At 41.4% G+C, this 16,604-nt stretch overlaps 1 long non-coding RNA gene across 2 annotated transcripts in view; it reads right to left on the reverse strand.

Moving 5' to 3' along the window:
* The window catches only part of LOC105885402 (uncharacterized), a 46,344-nt gene extending 35,698 nt beyond the window's left edge, over nucleotides 1-10,646 (reverse strand). For both annotated transcript variants that reach the window (XR_012912843.1, XR_012912842.1), the window contains exon 1: nucleotides 10,378-10,646. This is a non-coding gene — a long non-coding RNA (uncharacterized LOC105885402). The remainder of the gene's footprint in view (nucleotides 1-10,377) is intronic.
* Between the last annotated feature and the right edge of the window lie 5,958 nt (nucleotides 10,647-16,604).

Raw genomic sequence — 16,604 nt, forward strand, 5'->3', positions numbered from 1 at the left:
CAAACAAAAAAGGGAGATGGATATTTAGAATATGAGTATCCCTTGCCTCACATGGGACCCCTTAGCATTTTTGCAAATTTATTCATCTCTTTCCCAACTTAGCGTACTATAGGATATTGGAAGAATGCAAAGGCTTAACCCTTTATATCTTGTATTTTTCTAGTTAGGAGAGGCCACCTGTTTGCTCAGGAAAGAGGCAAATTTGAAGGGTACCAAAGTGATTTTCTGTGCCCATCTATACAATGAAACAGCAGGCAAATTCTCTTGTTAAAAAAATTAGTTCTACCTGTACAGACACTTTGCTATATGTGTAATGTGCTTTAAACTGGGGTCCCCAACCTACGGTGAGTTGTTTAATTATTTCATTATATATTATGATGCAATAATAATAAAAACAAAGTGCACAATAAATGTAATACACTTGAATCATCCTGAAACCATCCCCTCCTCCCTGGTCCACAGAAAAAAATTGTCTTCCATGACAATGATCCCTAGTGCCAAAAAGGTTGGGGACCACTGCTTTACTAATACCTGCTTCATCTATCTCACTGGGATGTTATGATGACTAAATAAGGCATTGGATAATAAAACACCTATTTTGAAAAGCAAAAACAAAAAAGCTAAATAATAAAAACCAGAAAATACTATATAAACAAATCATCTCATTAGAAATAGAGTTTGGTGCTAGAAACTTCGGGGTGACTTCTGGGCAGGTAGGGTTTCCAAACAGGCTATAGAGAATAAAAATTAGTTCTCCAAGGAAGATTGGGAACAGAGCATGGTTGACTTGTGGTACAAATACAGAAGGGAAACTGAAAGAATTGAATGACTAAAATGAAAATAGAAGGACAGTATCACTCACTAATTCACATCCAGTCTACCCATCTCCCACTTAAGTAATAGCTTTACCTCCAAAATTTTAAGTGATATTTTTGAAGCTTCTTAACCATTTTGAGATTCAGTTTTCTAAACACAAAATAAAGGAGTTAGATTAAAATCAGTAGTTTTTGAATATTTTTTAGTCATAACATGCTTCGTACAAAAAAAGACTTATCAGATACTCAATAAGTAAATCTGCTCAAATAGAGCATTTGTGCACTCTAATACTATGTACAGTTAGAGATAAATAATAATCTTCCAAAATTTGTTCATACCTTACAGAGTTCCTAACAATTTCAATGTGGGTCCTCTGAAGATATGTTAGGGCTACAATCTTTGGTGGTCAAATCTCTAGGTCCTCAGCAGATGATTGTATCTATAATTCCACTGAGCTTGTTGAATGATCTGACAGGGCGGGGCTGACGCAGGAATTTGGTAATCTGCATTTAATTTTTCCTAATTTTTCAAACAGGGAGAAGAATTGGCTTTGGCTGAAGGTATAATATGAAGAAATTACCTCTGATAATGCCTGCATGGCCATAGCAGTCTAGACAGCCCACGTGGCTCTTCTTTATCTAATATGAAGTCTTCATTCTTCTAATGAGCTAATTTCTCATTTTTCTGATAGGCAGCTCTAAAGTCATACCTTGCCCAAATAAAGCAGAGGCCAGTGTGCAGAGTTAAATAATTCCACTTTTCTACCTGTAGGCACTGTGACCACTGGCAAATGCTGTAGGTGGGAGCAGTGGGTGTGGTAGAAAGTGAAGAGCATTTAGGAATAAACCCAGAAACATCGAGACAACATTGCCAGGCAATAAGGATAAGAGGTATTTACCCAAATCAACCCAGCACAGCAAAGGAACCCAGGAGCTTAGTGAGTGCTAGCAAGCATACGGCAATCACAACTTAACTTTGTTTCTCTTCAGAGTCACAGAGATCGCCCTTTCTTCGTAAACATTTTCATGACACTCAGGAGGGATCCCAAAGCAAGGCCATGAAATAGGGGAGTTTTTGTTTAGTTTCCCATGCGTCTGGGTGCTCAGTACTCCTATGTTACACTTCCACCCATATCAAGAGAAAAAGGCAACATATTCATCCGGGCAAAGATTCACATAACCTGCACATGCGGAGTATGCTGTGGTGGGTCATTCACCCTGAATAAGGAGCATTCGATGTTATGTTTTTGTTAGTCCTGTGAATATAGACAAGGAGAATGCTGACCGTAAGAGGTCAACTTGTGAAATCTCCCAAACAATATAGGAACCCCTTCGTCAACACTGCGTGAAGATGGTCACCCATGCTTTGCGCGAGCCTCTCCAATGACAGGAGCTCACTACCACCCCAACATGCAGAATCCATTGTTGGACCACGCTGAATGCGAGGGTGAAACTAAGGGAATCCAACATTTCTTTCAGTTTCAAAGACAATTGCAAGAAAAGGAAAAATGACCAAAAAGGGAATGCATTTTGAGAGCTAAAAATCTCATGTAGGCATTTAGGTTCTAGAACAACTGGTATACATTAGTCAGCGTGTACCCTCTCCCCTCATGGCTCTCCTCCCGAACTTACAGAGCAGCAGCAGCCTGTTCCACACGGCGTGGAACCTGATCATATTAATATATTTTTAATCGCATTATCCTTTCGTGTTTTCATGGGCGTGCCTCCAAAGTGGGCCTATTAGCTGCTTAACAGCCTCTCCCATGATGTTCAGCCTGGAGTGGGCTGCACAGGAGGTGCTCTTTAAAGCCCTTGTGACTAAATCAATTAAACTGAATTTATAACAGATTATTTTAAAAATAACAAGCTGAAATGTATTTGAATGTCGTCTCTTGAGTTGGGTCACAAAGAGATTGTCTATGGTGCCAGCATGGTAGAACTCGTTTGCCCAATGAATCGTCAATGCTGGAACCAAGTTGGTCAATTCTTCCACATTTCTGTAACAATCACTGGAATGCCAGAGAGAATTAGAACACTGGGTTGAGACATGTCACTGTCATGACCTAGTTATCTTTCCTGTTTTGCTCCCAGAGGTGTAACCCTGGTTCAAGCAGACGTTGTTTTGTGTTTTTGTTATTGCAATGAGTCAAAATCCTTTAGCCTGGCTCTCAAGGCGTTTTGTAGAAGGGTTCCAGCTTCATTAGTTGCTTCTTCCTAGAGCAGCCTGCGTTTCTTCTTTGTTAACACTCTTCGCACATGTATGTGTTTATTTGAAGCATTGTTTTCATGACCACACTATAAACACTCCACAAGGCCAGTGAGGAAACCCATAAAAGTTACAGATGCTCCGTCACTACTCATTGAATGAGCTACTTAATTCCTCATGTACACCCCATAGCATAGCATAAGTGAGGCGTGTACATTCTCCAAACATGCCCCCCACTCTGGCGGTATTATTGCTTTTGTCATTTGCTTACGTCATTTGCATTATGGCCATATTAGAATATTATGTCAAAGATAGCATGAAGACAATAAATTGGACATAATTTGAGTGGTTAATGATAAGAAGAGAAAGGTCAAAGTGCTCTGGTTGAAGACAAGGAAGGACTTTTAGAGTCAAAAGCTGTGAGAAATGGCTAGCTTAATCATCAAAATGCCAAGATTTGATTATTTCAGCTTTTATCTCTGGATTACACTGTGACTTTGGGCAAGTTACTTAACCTCTCTGTGCATCTGTTCCTTATTCTGCAAAGCTTTAATAGTAACACCACGCTACACCTTGATGTTTTTCGGGGGCTGTACAGAATAACGTAAAACACACTGCCCTTTGGCAGTCATGCCATGACACTTACTTTGTTGTTGTTGTTAAAGATTTACTGCGATTGATATCTGGGCTCAAAAAAAATTTCCTGCCTAGAATATTAATTCAAAAAAGCATAACAATTCATTCTAATAATTTTCACAAATAATATTGAGAAAATATGTTCTGAAAAACAACAATCAACTCTTCAAAATCGTCCTTGAGTTTTTCTTCGCTTACACTCAGAGCATTGGATTCAGTCCAACAACATTTCGTAAAAGCATTTTTCATGCCAACACTCATGGGGAATAGTTAGGAGGGAAAAGAAGATCTGCCTTCAAGGACCTTGTGGTATACAGAACAATGGTCCCCAGAGACGTCAACTTCTGGAACCTACTAATATGTTACCTCACATGGATAAAGAGACTGCAGATGTGATGAACTTAAGAGTTTTGAGATGGGGAGATTTTCCTGGATTAATTTGTCCAAGTGGGTGTGGTCTAAGTCCACATCTTCTTACAACTGGAGACTCTTTCCTGCCTGTAATCAGAGAAGGAGGCATGACTACGCAAGAAGAGTTAGAGAGGTAACGTCACCACTTTTGAAAATGAAAGATGGGGTCCACAAGCCAAGAAATGCAGGTGGCCTCTAGAAGCCGGAAAAAGCAAGATAATGGATTCTCCCCTAGAGCTTCCAGAAAGGAACACAGCCCTGCCAATACCTCTATTTTAGCCTAGTGAGACCCATTTGGACTTCTGACCTACAGAACTACAGAATAATAAATTTTTGGTGTTTAAGCCACTAAGTTTGTGACAATTTTTTATGGCAGCAATAGAAAACTAATAGAGACCTCATGGGGGTAAAAAAGGAGGAATAAGAAGTGAAATCATAACGATCTAAGGGCCTCTAGGATTAATTCTGCAAGAGTGGGATCAACCAATAAAATTAATGGCAATGATGATGATGATGATGATGATAATCTTCAAATAGTACTTATAATGTGCCAAGCTCTGTCTGGAGCAATACATACTAATTCATGTAATGCTTGAGGAATGTTTTATTATGGACCCCATATTACAGATGGGGAAATTGAGGATCAGGAATATTACATAACTTGCCCAAGGCTATACAGCAAGCACATGCAGATCTAGGAGTTGAATCCAAGCAGTCTGACTCTGGAACCTACACTTTTAACCATGTTCATTCCATAGAGTGGAAAGTCCCACCTGGGAACCCAGAAATCGCTTCCTGGATTAGACAGGGTTTCTTGACCTTGAACTGGTAAGTGGGATTTTGAGAGACGAGATTAATAAGACCACCATGTGGTGAAAATAACCTGAATAAATGTCACGGGAACATCTGTGCTTGGGGGAAGAGGCACAGTTGGAGTTGACACCATGTAGAGAGCCAGAGGGTACACTGGTAGATACAGGTAGGAAGAGTGGGTTCAAAACAATCACATAGGCCTGGCTGTTGCTAGGCACTCACATTCTAATTTGCAGGTAGGTGGGAGCTATAGAAGGTTTCTATGGCAGAACTCATTTAGCTCTCATTTGATCTACCAGGAAAACAAGAATTGGAAGACAGTGCAAGGGGGCTTTTTTTTTTTTTTTTTTTTTTTTTCCTAAAGCTTAATCTATAGGACCATTTGCTGGCTTAACTCTCAGGAAACTTGTATCTATTAATTACTTCTCAAATTTTGAATTTTTTCCCTCAACACTTCTTAATTATTAACTCCTGATTTCTAACCCTCTGGAAGACAGAACTTGGCTTCTATCTGTTTGTACCCTCAGCACCTACAAACAGGACCTAACTCAGCACAGGGGCTTGCTGGAGAAGAATTCTGCAAGTGAATGAGCATTCAGGTGAAGTCAGGTTTTCCTGAAATTCCTTCATTGAAGTGGTATGCCTTGCCTCCTTCCTGAAGAGACTGTGAACCGATAGCACATAGGGCAAAAGCAAGGAAACATGGACATGACAGTCTTTCTCAAAGATGAAGAGGGTCTTTGGACAACAGACTTGAGCAGTTTCTGTGATTTCTGTCCTGGGAGAGGTGGCAAAGGTGGTGAGGGGTTGTGTGTGCTGGGGAAGGCCCTAGAAAATCCTGGAGAGGTGGACTGGGACACACACTCGGGGGTGGGGGTGTGTGACTGTAGACAGGCACGTGACAAGAGTGTGAGTTTTAAAGGGGAGGGCCCTGAGAAGTATGACATACTGTGCAGGACAGCTAGAGCCTGGGATTTATGTACTGGGGGAGAGGGGTTCTCTAGTCTCTCTGCAGCCTCCGAAAGCATCTGTCAGGGTCCTAAACTCATAGAGTACTAAACGTGATTAGGTTTCTTAAGGGACATGATGAAAAGTGGCATTTTACATCAGGGTATGATGAGGGTGAAAGGCAGTCCAATGCTAGCAAAGAGCTCAAAAGAGGACCCTGTGAAAGACACCCTAAATAAACTTCTGGTTACCCTGCAATTGAGTAAAGTGTGTCTCCCCTACCCCCCCAGCTAAGAGGAGAAGAGGGAAGCTCCAGAGACCCCCCAGGAATAAATCTTCTGCAAAGAGGGACATTGAGGACCTGTGTGCTGAGTTGGTGGCAATAACCTGGCATGGCCTCTATGTCGTTGGGAGACTAGAATAGCCACAGGGAGGCTGGAGGAACCCAAGAGCCAAGTGGGACTCACCTAGAAAGAAGGACATCCCCACATCAAGGAACAGCCATAGGGGACTCCCGGAGTGCACCCCCAAGCCTATTGGTAATAGCTCCACCTCCAGAAAAGTTTCTGACAATTACATTTACTAAGACTCATCTTTTTCTCTACTAGAACAACTGTCATAGCAACTTGACCATGTATTCTTTTCCAATGACCTTAAATATTTTTCCTTTTCTTTTTAACCAAAATATAATTCAACTTTAATGAAAATGTTGTAATGATAATAATAAATTACCCCATATCCTGTCACCTAACACAACCCCTATTGTCATTGTTTCTTATTCATAATTCCCCTAATCAACGACAGATTCTCTCGTCTTATAGAAAGGACGTTCCCAATGGGAATGAGCAAATGGAAATAGAAAAGGATGAATTCAGCTGTCCTCTATTTAAAGTGATACAATCTACTTTAAATGAAGCACAAAGGGTCTCTTCATATATGAACCTAGAACTTTTTTTCAGCAATGGCATCCAGCCCTAAGCCTTGGGACAATTTCTTTGAAATTTACAAATTAAAGTAACTAACACATGCATCTTGTTAAAGCTTGAAGCAAGAGAATGGGGTTGACAGGAGCATAGAAACAACAGCACATGCCTGTAAAGATGGAACTTGGCTCACTGGACTGGTACTTACATTGCACCACAGTCCAAGCCCCAGTGGGCTTTCCAATCCATTCTCTCATCAGTGCTTTATGTAAACGCCAGATCCAGACCTAGCCTGCCTCACCATCTGCTATGGTCTGAATGTGCCACGTCCCAAATTCAGGTGTTGCAACGTGATGGTATTAAGAAGTGGGACATTTAAGAAGTGATTAGGCCACAAGTGCTCCTCCCTTGTAATGGGATTAAGGCCCTTTTAAAAGAGGCTTCTTTGGGTTAGGTTGCTGTGTAATGATGCAGCAAGAAGGCCCTCACCAGACCAAATGAAGTTGCCTTGATCTTGGACTTCCCAGCCTCCAGAACTGTAAGAAATAAATTTCTGTTCTTTATAAATTACCCAGTCTGGGGTATTTTGTGCAGCACAAAGGAACCCAGACACTGTCTTTATATTTGCAACTTTCCCCTCTAGCAGCTTCCCCTTGTCTCTGACCATCCAATGCCCAGCTCAAATTTTAGTTGTGAAGCAGTTACAAAAAGCCTTTCCTGTCCTTCTACTCTAGGGCACAGAGAAATCAATTCTTGTTTTCCACAGCCTGCCTTCCAGGTAGGGAGGCTGTGTGACTCCCTTCTCACCAAATGAGATGTAGAAGTCTGCTCTTGTTGGGGAGAGGTTGGTTCTGAAAAGCATTTTTTTTTCTCCTGCTAGAAGGTGACAGTGCTGGCCTCAACCTTTTTCCCTTCCTTCCTCCTGCCTTCAGTACAGATGTGATGTCTGGAGGTATACAGCCTTCTTGTGACAAGGAGGTAATGAGCACAAAAAGAAGGGCATGAGAACATCGTCCATCACTGACCTGTCAAGTGTGTGTCAGCTGCTGCCTCCCTCTAGACACTTAGTAGGAGAGAAGAAGAAACTCCTATTTATTTAGGTCACAGTAAGTCAGGTTTTTGTTGCTTGCAATCAAAAGCATTCCTAACTGATATAGCCCCATTCTCATCAGCCTTCCCTAACCAAATCCAACCCAAGAGGCAATGTCTATAGTGGCTACAAACTTGGGTTCTGAAGCCAACCTTAGTTTTGAATCCCAAGTCTATCACTTACTAGCTGTACGACCTTGGCCACGTTACCTAAATAAGCTTCATTTTGCTTATCTAAAACATGGTAATAACAGTGGTATGTGCTTCATATAGATGCTAAATGAGATAATGCATATAAAATACTTAAAACATTGTCTGGCAGATAAGTGTCAAACATTGATTTTCCTAGCAGAGGTGGTCCAGTCACCCTTAGCACCCACTGGAGACTGAACTCTTCCTGTCTGCCACAGATAGGCCCACTCATCCCGCTCTCAGAGCGCTGTGTTCTGACTCTGTAGCCTGAACAGGGAATCCAGAGCAGTTGTCCTTTCCATCCGCACTCACCGGCCTCCTGGGAGCCTGTACCCTGCAGCCAGGACAAGCTTTCATGCTTGCTGTTCTTACTCACACAGCTGATCTGGGGCTGTATCCCGTTTTATCCACCAGCTTCTTAAAGGGGGGAACTTGTAGCAAAGAGAGGGAGGGAAGAGAGCTATGAGTCCATTTTCCATCGCCCTGATTCCCAGCTGCTGTTGGCTGGGCAGCAGAGAGGCCTTGGCTGTTGCCATGGCAGTGGGCTCTCGGACACCACACGGCAGCCTCTTGGTCTCTCTTGCACTTCAAGGATGGGAAAAATAAATTGTTCAAAGAGTCTCTTTACCCCTTGGGAACTAGGGATTATGCTGAAACTTTATTATTACTTTAAATAAATAAATTACTCCCTTGAGGCCAGATGAAAACATGCTCTTATTAAATTTTTTAAAGGAGAAAAGGAATTGGAGAACAGAATCAAAGGTGCCCAAATGGATTGAAGTGGCTCCTCAGAAGCTGACATAATAGCAATTTGTATTTATATTATGCTTCTCATCAAAGGAATGTTTCACAAAGGCCCCGTTTCCCCAGAGCTGCCCTGCACTACAGAGTTCAACTGCATCGCAGAAGAGCCTAGAGCACCGGGGTCTCCCAGCTTCCAAAGCCCCACCTCAGGGCTCTGACCAAGGCAGCTGATCTGCCTCTGGCCCCCAGGGCTGGCTCAGTCTCAGAGTCCTTCAGGAAGCTAGGAGAGGCGTCTGTGTCCCATTGGTCGGTGGGAAAGAGAGTGCTGCCTCCCATGTATGGATTCCTAGTGGGGGCTGATCATGGACTCCTAACCAGGAGAGGGGGGTGTGCACTTCCCACTGGCACACTCACACACACACACTCACACACACACTATGAAAACTAACTGTTGGGAAGCAGAGCCTGCCTGGGAATAAGTTCCCTATTCAACTATCAGCAGAGACCAGGATTTCTGCCCTGTGCTTGGTTTTCCCCAAGTGTTTCCAACGTTCAGGACAGTAATAAGTGACTTTTTCTTCCCCCGTATTCTAGGTGGGCAATAAGACATTGTATACTTGTGTGTGTTTGTATGTGTATGACACATCTGTCACTGGATCCGCTTACTTGTCCTTGTTTCCACAGTGCTTGATATATAGTAGGGGTTAAATAGGTCTTCTTTAAGGAAAGGACTGCACAAGTGAATTAATGAAGGACAAATTGGAGAAATTAAATAAATGGTCAAATTTTCCAGGCAGAAGTGATCACTCAGTGCCTGGGGAACATGAAAGAATTTCATTCCTCAAACACAAAATAACAACCATTTATTAAAGGTTTACTCTTTGTACAGTGCTGAACTATCAATTTGATATAGCCTTTCTCATAGCATCATTTTACATATGAGGAGACTGAGGTTCTGGGAGATCATGACCTGTCCATGCATGCGCTGAGGTCAAGGCTAGAACCCAGCTCTTCCTGGCTCCAAATCCACACTCCTCTTCATTGCCTCCTGCACCCACAACCCACCCCTAGTCCCACCTCATCTTTCCACCATGATGTCCACATCCGTACTTGGTCCATGGAAATTCTCTACTTGAAACACCTTCTTCCTCTCTCATTTACTAAAAGTTTTGTATTTTCTTTAGAATCCAACCCTACCCTAAAATCTTCTGGTATCCAGATTATGTCCCAGCACAACCACCAAGCAAATATTTCATCAAGAAAGGCAGAGTAGGGGTCCTACATCAATGAACCAAGGTGTTGATAGTCCACGTAAATGGCAAGTGACTCCTATGACCCATGGTCCAGCTGCTTCCCTTCCTGGACCTCTATCATTATGACCTCACGAATGCAGTGACTGTGAGCTCACTGCCATCAGAGATCTGAGCCTAAGTCCCAACTCCATCAGTTAGTATCTTTGTGACCTTAGGCAGGTCACTGAAACTCTCTAAGCAATATTTTCCTCCTTTGGAGAAATGGAGATAATAATACCAACCCCACTTCATAGGGCTGTTGGAAGAATTGGATGAAATAACAGCTATAAAGTCCTAACACAGCATACCTGGCATATAGTCCTATTGGCCATGATGGTTTGATCATGATGGTTGAGATGGCAACTCTTACACCTTCCTTGTGCAGTGTTAGCCTTGATGGGTTGGCTGAGGTTCTGTGTGGGTGTTTTCTGTGACCTCAGCTGAGTGTCACTGGGAAACATGGTAGGTGACAAAGGGGGAGACCATCTTCTATTAATACTATTTAAGCCACATAAATGGCTGCTTTACCTGAGTTGGACCAACTCCTAGGGGGGTTGATCCCCAGCAGGTGACATAAGAAGTGTCAAACAATGGGATAAAAATGTTCTGGAATATTTCAAAGACATGCAGTGACATCAGAGGGGGTAATTGGTGACCTTTGAAGCCTGAGTGCCTCTCCCTGGGATAACCTCTGCCCTTTTCCACCTCTGCTTTCTTGTTCCCACTCATCCAGCTGGGGCCCATTCTCCCTCCTTATCTTTCCCTGTGTTAATCACAACCACCCTCAAAGCCAGTTGAAATCCCACTTGCTCTGTGAGGCTTTTCTCACCACTGTACTCCAAATGCCCCTCTCCTTCAGCACTGTCTGTACCTCTCACATGTCAGTCTCAGTGTGGTGACCTTGCACTGATATTCCATTGTTCACATGTAAGCCCTGATGATTAGTCTGTAGTTGTTCATGGGCAGGACTCATGCCAAGGACAGATTTTTACATTCCAAAACCGAGGTCAGTATGGAGGCAAAATGGAGCTGATCACCAGTGTCCATACTACACACTTGTTGGGCAGAAGATAAGTAGAAACCAACTGACCTGGCAGGGTTCTAAAAGTTCATACAGTCTAAATCCTTTATTTGAAATACATGAACAAACTGAGAGCCAACAAGTGAATGTTTCTAGCCTAGAGTCACAGTTAATGTCAGAGCTCAGACTAGTGTTTCTCTACTCAGGCTATGGGTAATATTAAATTTTATAAGAGAACAAAAACCAAATCATATTTTGCATCTTCTCCCCACATATCTTAATGGAAGTTCTGAGCTTTGTTGTTTAATTGGGAAAACTGCCAAAAATGCGTGCTCATTTTTGATTCACTGTGAGTCTTCCAAAGTTTGCCTATTTTGAGGACGTGAACTCTCCAGCCTCAAACTTTATGTTCCACTCTATGATGATGGACGTCCTACAGTCCCCCTAAAGCTCCCACAGCCTTGGCTCATCTTCCCCATGCCTCACTTCACCTGGCTAGCCTTCCCCTCCTAGGTCTTAGGTTTAAGGTCACTGCCTACGTGAAGTCTCTGCTGCTCTCCCCTACTCCACAAAGATTCTGCTGGGTGCTCCCATCAGGTGCTGCATATTTTCTGCTGAGGGTTAGCTCACATCACTCTTCAAGGTCCTGATTACATTGCATTGAAACTTTCCTGCTTACTTGACTGTCTTTGACCCCAAAATGACACATTGAGTATCTGTTTTGGTCACTCTTCCCCTGGTGGTGAGCTTCCTTGGGAGAACCCCGCCTCTTCCCATCTCACTCATTCTTGAAACATGACCATATTAGGGCTGCCATCTTGGTAAGACCCACCTACCGGGCTGCAGTGACACATCTGGTGGCAAGCACTGGGTGATTCTGGACCAAAGTGCCTCATTCCCATGCCACTGATTGGCTTGAGGGTGACCACCTGATGCAAGATAGGCCAATCAGAGGCTTTTCCCTTGAGTTTTCAAACCCAAGCTGGAAGAGGGCATCCCTTTTCTCTTTAATAATGCACTAAGGCCATAGGTGGCTAGAAGCCATGGAGTAGATGTTTTGGAACAATGAAGCAGACTGAGAGAGAAGAGCAAAGACAACATTTAGAGGAAAAGTATCTTGAGCGTGACTGATGATTCATTCTCTCAGTTCAGCTGTTTCCCTGCCAGTTAGATGGTTTGATCAAATGACACTGTTATGGGCTGGACTCTCCCCCATCCCCAATTCATATGCTGAAGCCCTAGCCCCTAGTACCTCAGAATGTGACTGCGGTTGGAGATACAGCCATTAAAGAGGTGATTAAATTAAAATGAGACCACTAGGGTCGGCCCTAATCCAGTAGGATTGGTGTCCTCTTCTAAGAAGAAGAAGTTTGGACACACAAAAGAGACATCAGGGATGTGCACACACAGAGAATAGGCCATGTGAGGACACAGCAAGAGAGCAGTTTGCTATAAGCCAAGGAGAGAGACCTCAGGAGAAAACAAACCTGCCAACACCTTGGACTTGGCCTTCTGACCCCCAGAACTGTGAGAACATAATTTTTTTTTGCTTAAACCACCCAATCTGTGCCACTTTGTTATTGCAGCTCTAACAGATTAATACAGATCCCACCATTCCCTTTTTTGTTTAAATTAGTTTAATATCAGTCTCTAAGCCTTGCAATCAAAGGGTGCAGGGGCAGAATGTCAAATACCTTCAGCAGATGGAATGATGACTCTATCCCAAATGGCTTCTTGGCCTCTCCTGAGGCTCAAGGCCTGTGACAACAGGGAGACAGACAGGTTCACCCGTGGACTCATTTATGGGACCCAGCCAAGCGTAAGTCAGGTAAGTTCAAAACTCTGCCTCAGTTTGAAGGATTAGTGGCTGCCTGAAACATTTTGTGTGCTGATCAACTTTTCCTCTTTTCAAAATTCAGAAACCTAGGACTGAGTAATGACAAAACTGACTTTTTGTCTGTAAGCATGATCTGCCTACACTGACTGAAAAACAAACAAACAAACAAACAAACAAAAAAAACACCTGGCATTTCCTTCTACATGGCATTTACCTGGACAGACTCTCCTGTAAGATAAACCCAGTGAAGATGGTCACTCAGCTAAGACCAAGTGATTTGGATTAACTAGGACTGGCTGGCACTTCCTTCCAGGGGTATTTTTCTAATTTCCAAATCAGCTACTTGCTTACTACCAGGAGTGGGCACTTCCTAGCTCTGTTATGAATGACTTTACCTGGTAAATATCAATATCATTCTTTTTTCCCTCTAATAATGTTACCCATGTTCTATGTTTGCTACAGAAAATCTATCACTGAGCTAAGATTTAAAGTCTTAACCTTCTACGAGTGTTAGCCATGGGACCTACTTCTTAAACCTTGAATAGCTTCTGGCCTGTTCACACTTGATTTTGCTTGTTGGTTGTTTTTCCTCCTCTACTGTTTTTATTATTATTACCCACTTTCCCCCATTCCATTGCAGGGATTCTATTCTTCCTAAAATATAGTTTTTGAATGTATTTTTCTGCCTGCTTTTTCCTCAATAACCCTGTTGCTTGTTTAAAAGTAAACTAAAGGTATTTACTTAGTAAGATTTGAAAAATAGAAGCTAAAGACAAACAATAAGAATTCACTAAGTTGTCTGGGTGTGGCAGTGCACACTTGAAATCCCAGCAATTTGGGAGGCCAAGATAGGAGATTCGCTTGAGGCCAGGAGTTCAAGACCAGCCTGGGAAACATAACGAGACTCTACCTCCACAAAAAATTTTTTAAAAAATTTACTAAGTTATGAAAAGTCTTTACTAAATGGTATTTCAGAGTCTCAGAGACATGAAAGCAAGGAACTGATAATTTGTTTTCTTAGTTCTCTTTGCTCTTTTGCAAATGCATCTTTCTCCATAAATCTCATATAGCTTTCTAAAGATTTTACCAGTGGCTTTGATAACCTCTCTCTACATTTTCACCTCTTTCTCTTCCTCACTAGCTTCTACCACTTGGGAACTCATGGATAATAATCAGTCTTTCATAATGGACATGCTTCTAACAAAGGACTTAACTACCCTCACTTATTACTTGTTTCACAGAGCAAAAGGCTGTAAGAAAAATTTCATCTAAGCAGCATTTTATTTAAATAACATTGCTATGTCTTCCACAAAAATGCAGACTAAAAATATTAAAAGTGTTTACTACATTGATTTTTCAATGTTCTTTATGTGGACAAGATAAGTTCTTCAGTTTAGCTAAGGGATTTTAAAACGAATAACATGAATTCTCTGCCTATGAATCTAAGCTAAGTGACTTTGTCCTAATGATGGGAAAACCAAGGCGAATTTATAGATCTGTGACTCACAACCCTCTCAGCTCAGGGCTCTGAGAGAACTCACGTTCTCGTTTTTTACAGATGCCCTCACTTTTGTTACCTTCTTAGAGATTTTACCTTGTTTTTAACCTGGCGTATTTCAAAGTGTTACCAAAATAAACAACTAAAAAATAATTCTGAGTTCAGACATGTTTGGAAAACGCTAAGTAAAATAAAGTGAGCATTTTCTTTTTAAAGCAGCAAGACTTCCCAGAGATTTTTAAATGCTCATGTGCCGAGAAAACTTGCAAGGGATGCCACCGGAAATAACGCACAAATTGATGTGACCCTCGGTGCTCCTTTTGCACAGAGCATCTTCTAGGATCAGTGGTCCAGGGCACACCAGTTTGATATCTCTAGCCACTTCAAAGACTTACGCAAGAAAGAAAGTTTAAAGACATAAAATAAAAAAAGAAAAAGCTTTGTTTTTCTTTTAAAAATCCAAGCTATTACTCTACTTGACCTCATAACTACTATTAACTGTCTCAGAGGAAATGCTATTTCTGGTTCGTATCACATGGCGTATTCTTTTTAGAAAGAACCATGTCCAAACCCTTAAGTAAAATAGTCATACATTTCAATATATAAAGAGAATTGAGTCAACAAAAATATACCCAGAGGTGTATAGAGATGCCCATTGGATGGTAACAAGCATTTTACCTTCCCCATAAACTGGAGATGACAGAGGAACAAGTGTGGTATAGGCATATGATGAAATATTATTCAGCCTTAAAAAGGAAGAAAGTTCTGACGCATGCTACAACATAGATGAAAGCTGAAGATGTTTTGCTAAGCCTCATAAGCCAGACATCGAAGGACAAATTTTGTATGATTCCACTAATATACGGTGTTTAGAGTCAAATTCATAGACACGGAAAGAATGGTGGTTGGAGTATGGGGTTTCACTTCTGGAAATCAAAAAAGTCCTAGAAATGAATGGGTGATGGCTGTGCAACAAAGTGGAAGTTCTTAATGCCACTGAACTGTGCACTTAAAAATGGTCAAAATGGTAAATTTTATGCTGTGTTTTACTACAATAAAATAAATAACTGGAGAATACCACCATATGGAAATCCCAAAGGACAGAAGGTGAGACATTAAGAAGACAAAGGAGAATCTGAGTAACTGGGATTTGAAGATTAGTTAAGGCAAATCTCTCTTCAGATTTCTGTTTTGAAAATATTCTTCTGTAATATAGGAGGCAAGGCAACAGAGTGGCTTTGAAAGGGAGAGTTAAGAGAAAAATAATTTAAAAATCCTACGTTTTTAATATTTGAAATTTTGAACATATATGAGAGCCTACTATATACAAGCACAGGGCTGGGTAATATTATAGATACAAATAGAAAATGTTTTTTATCCCTATCTTCAGATGATTTATAATCTTACAAGGAGACATATCTATGAATAACTCGGAGATTACAATGACTGTATTAAATGTGCATGAGTTATAAATACAGAGCTTTGGGGGTATAGGGGAAGATGATATAAAGTCTGATTGAAGATCCATTCCCTCTTCTTCATATATACCCTACTTCTTCCATCTTCGAGGTCCAGGGCAAGCTCCACTGCCTATGAGATGCTATTCCTCATTTTTCTAACCCACTGTGGTCCAGCTTTTAAACTCTTATTATAAATTACACTCTTGTAACTATTTAGAGTATTGATCTTTTTATTTAATTAATGGGTTTAGGTAGACATTATAACATGGCATGCATATATATATATATATATATATATATATATATATATATATATATATATATATATATCAAGGAGGAAGACTGGATTTTGAGTCCATACAGATAAAAAAGGTTTTGAAAGCCAGGTTTGGTCAAGAGAGAAAGGCTTTTGTAAATTGCAAAGCTTCCCTCTCCAGATCCGAAGCCAAATGAGGAAAACTCATTGATAGAACTTTAACCTAACTCAACTCAGAGTGCAGAGAACACAGACAGGAAGGAAGGTTCTTACCAGATAAGGAGAGGAGAAAGCATTTTCAGGTAAGGAGGAGGAGGAGGATTTTCTGTGCGTGTTTCCAGGGTAAGAACAGTTCGATTCTCTGAGAACCAAATGGCCTAAGCTTCTTGGGCCTTGACCAAAGGTGGGGAGTGAGTTGACTGAAACATCAGACTAGATAAAATGAAGTCTTCTAGAACACTTG

The sequence above is a fragment of the Microcebus murinus genome, chromosome 17 (genome assembly GCF_040939455.1).
Source record: "Microcebus murinus isolate Inina chromosome 17, M.murinus_Inina_mat1.0, whole genome shotgun sequence".
In the NCBI taxonomy this organism is placed as follows: domain Eukaryota; kingdom Metazoa; phylum Chordata; class Mammalia; order Primates; family Cheirogaleidae; genus Microcebus; species Microcebus murinus.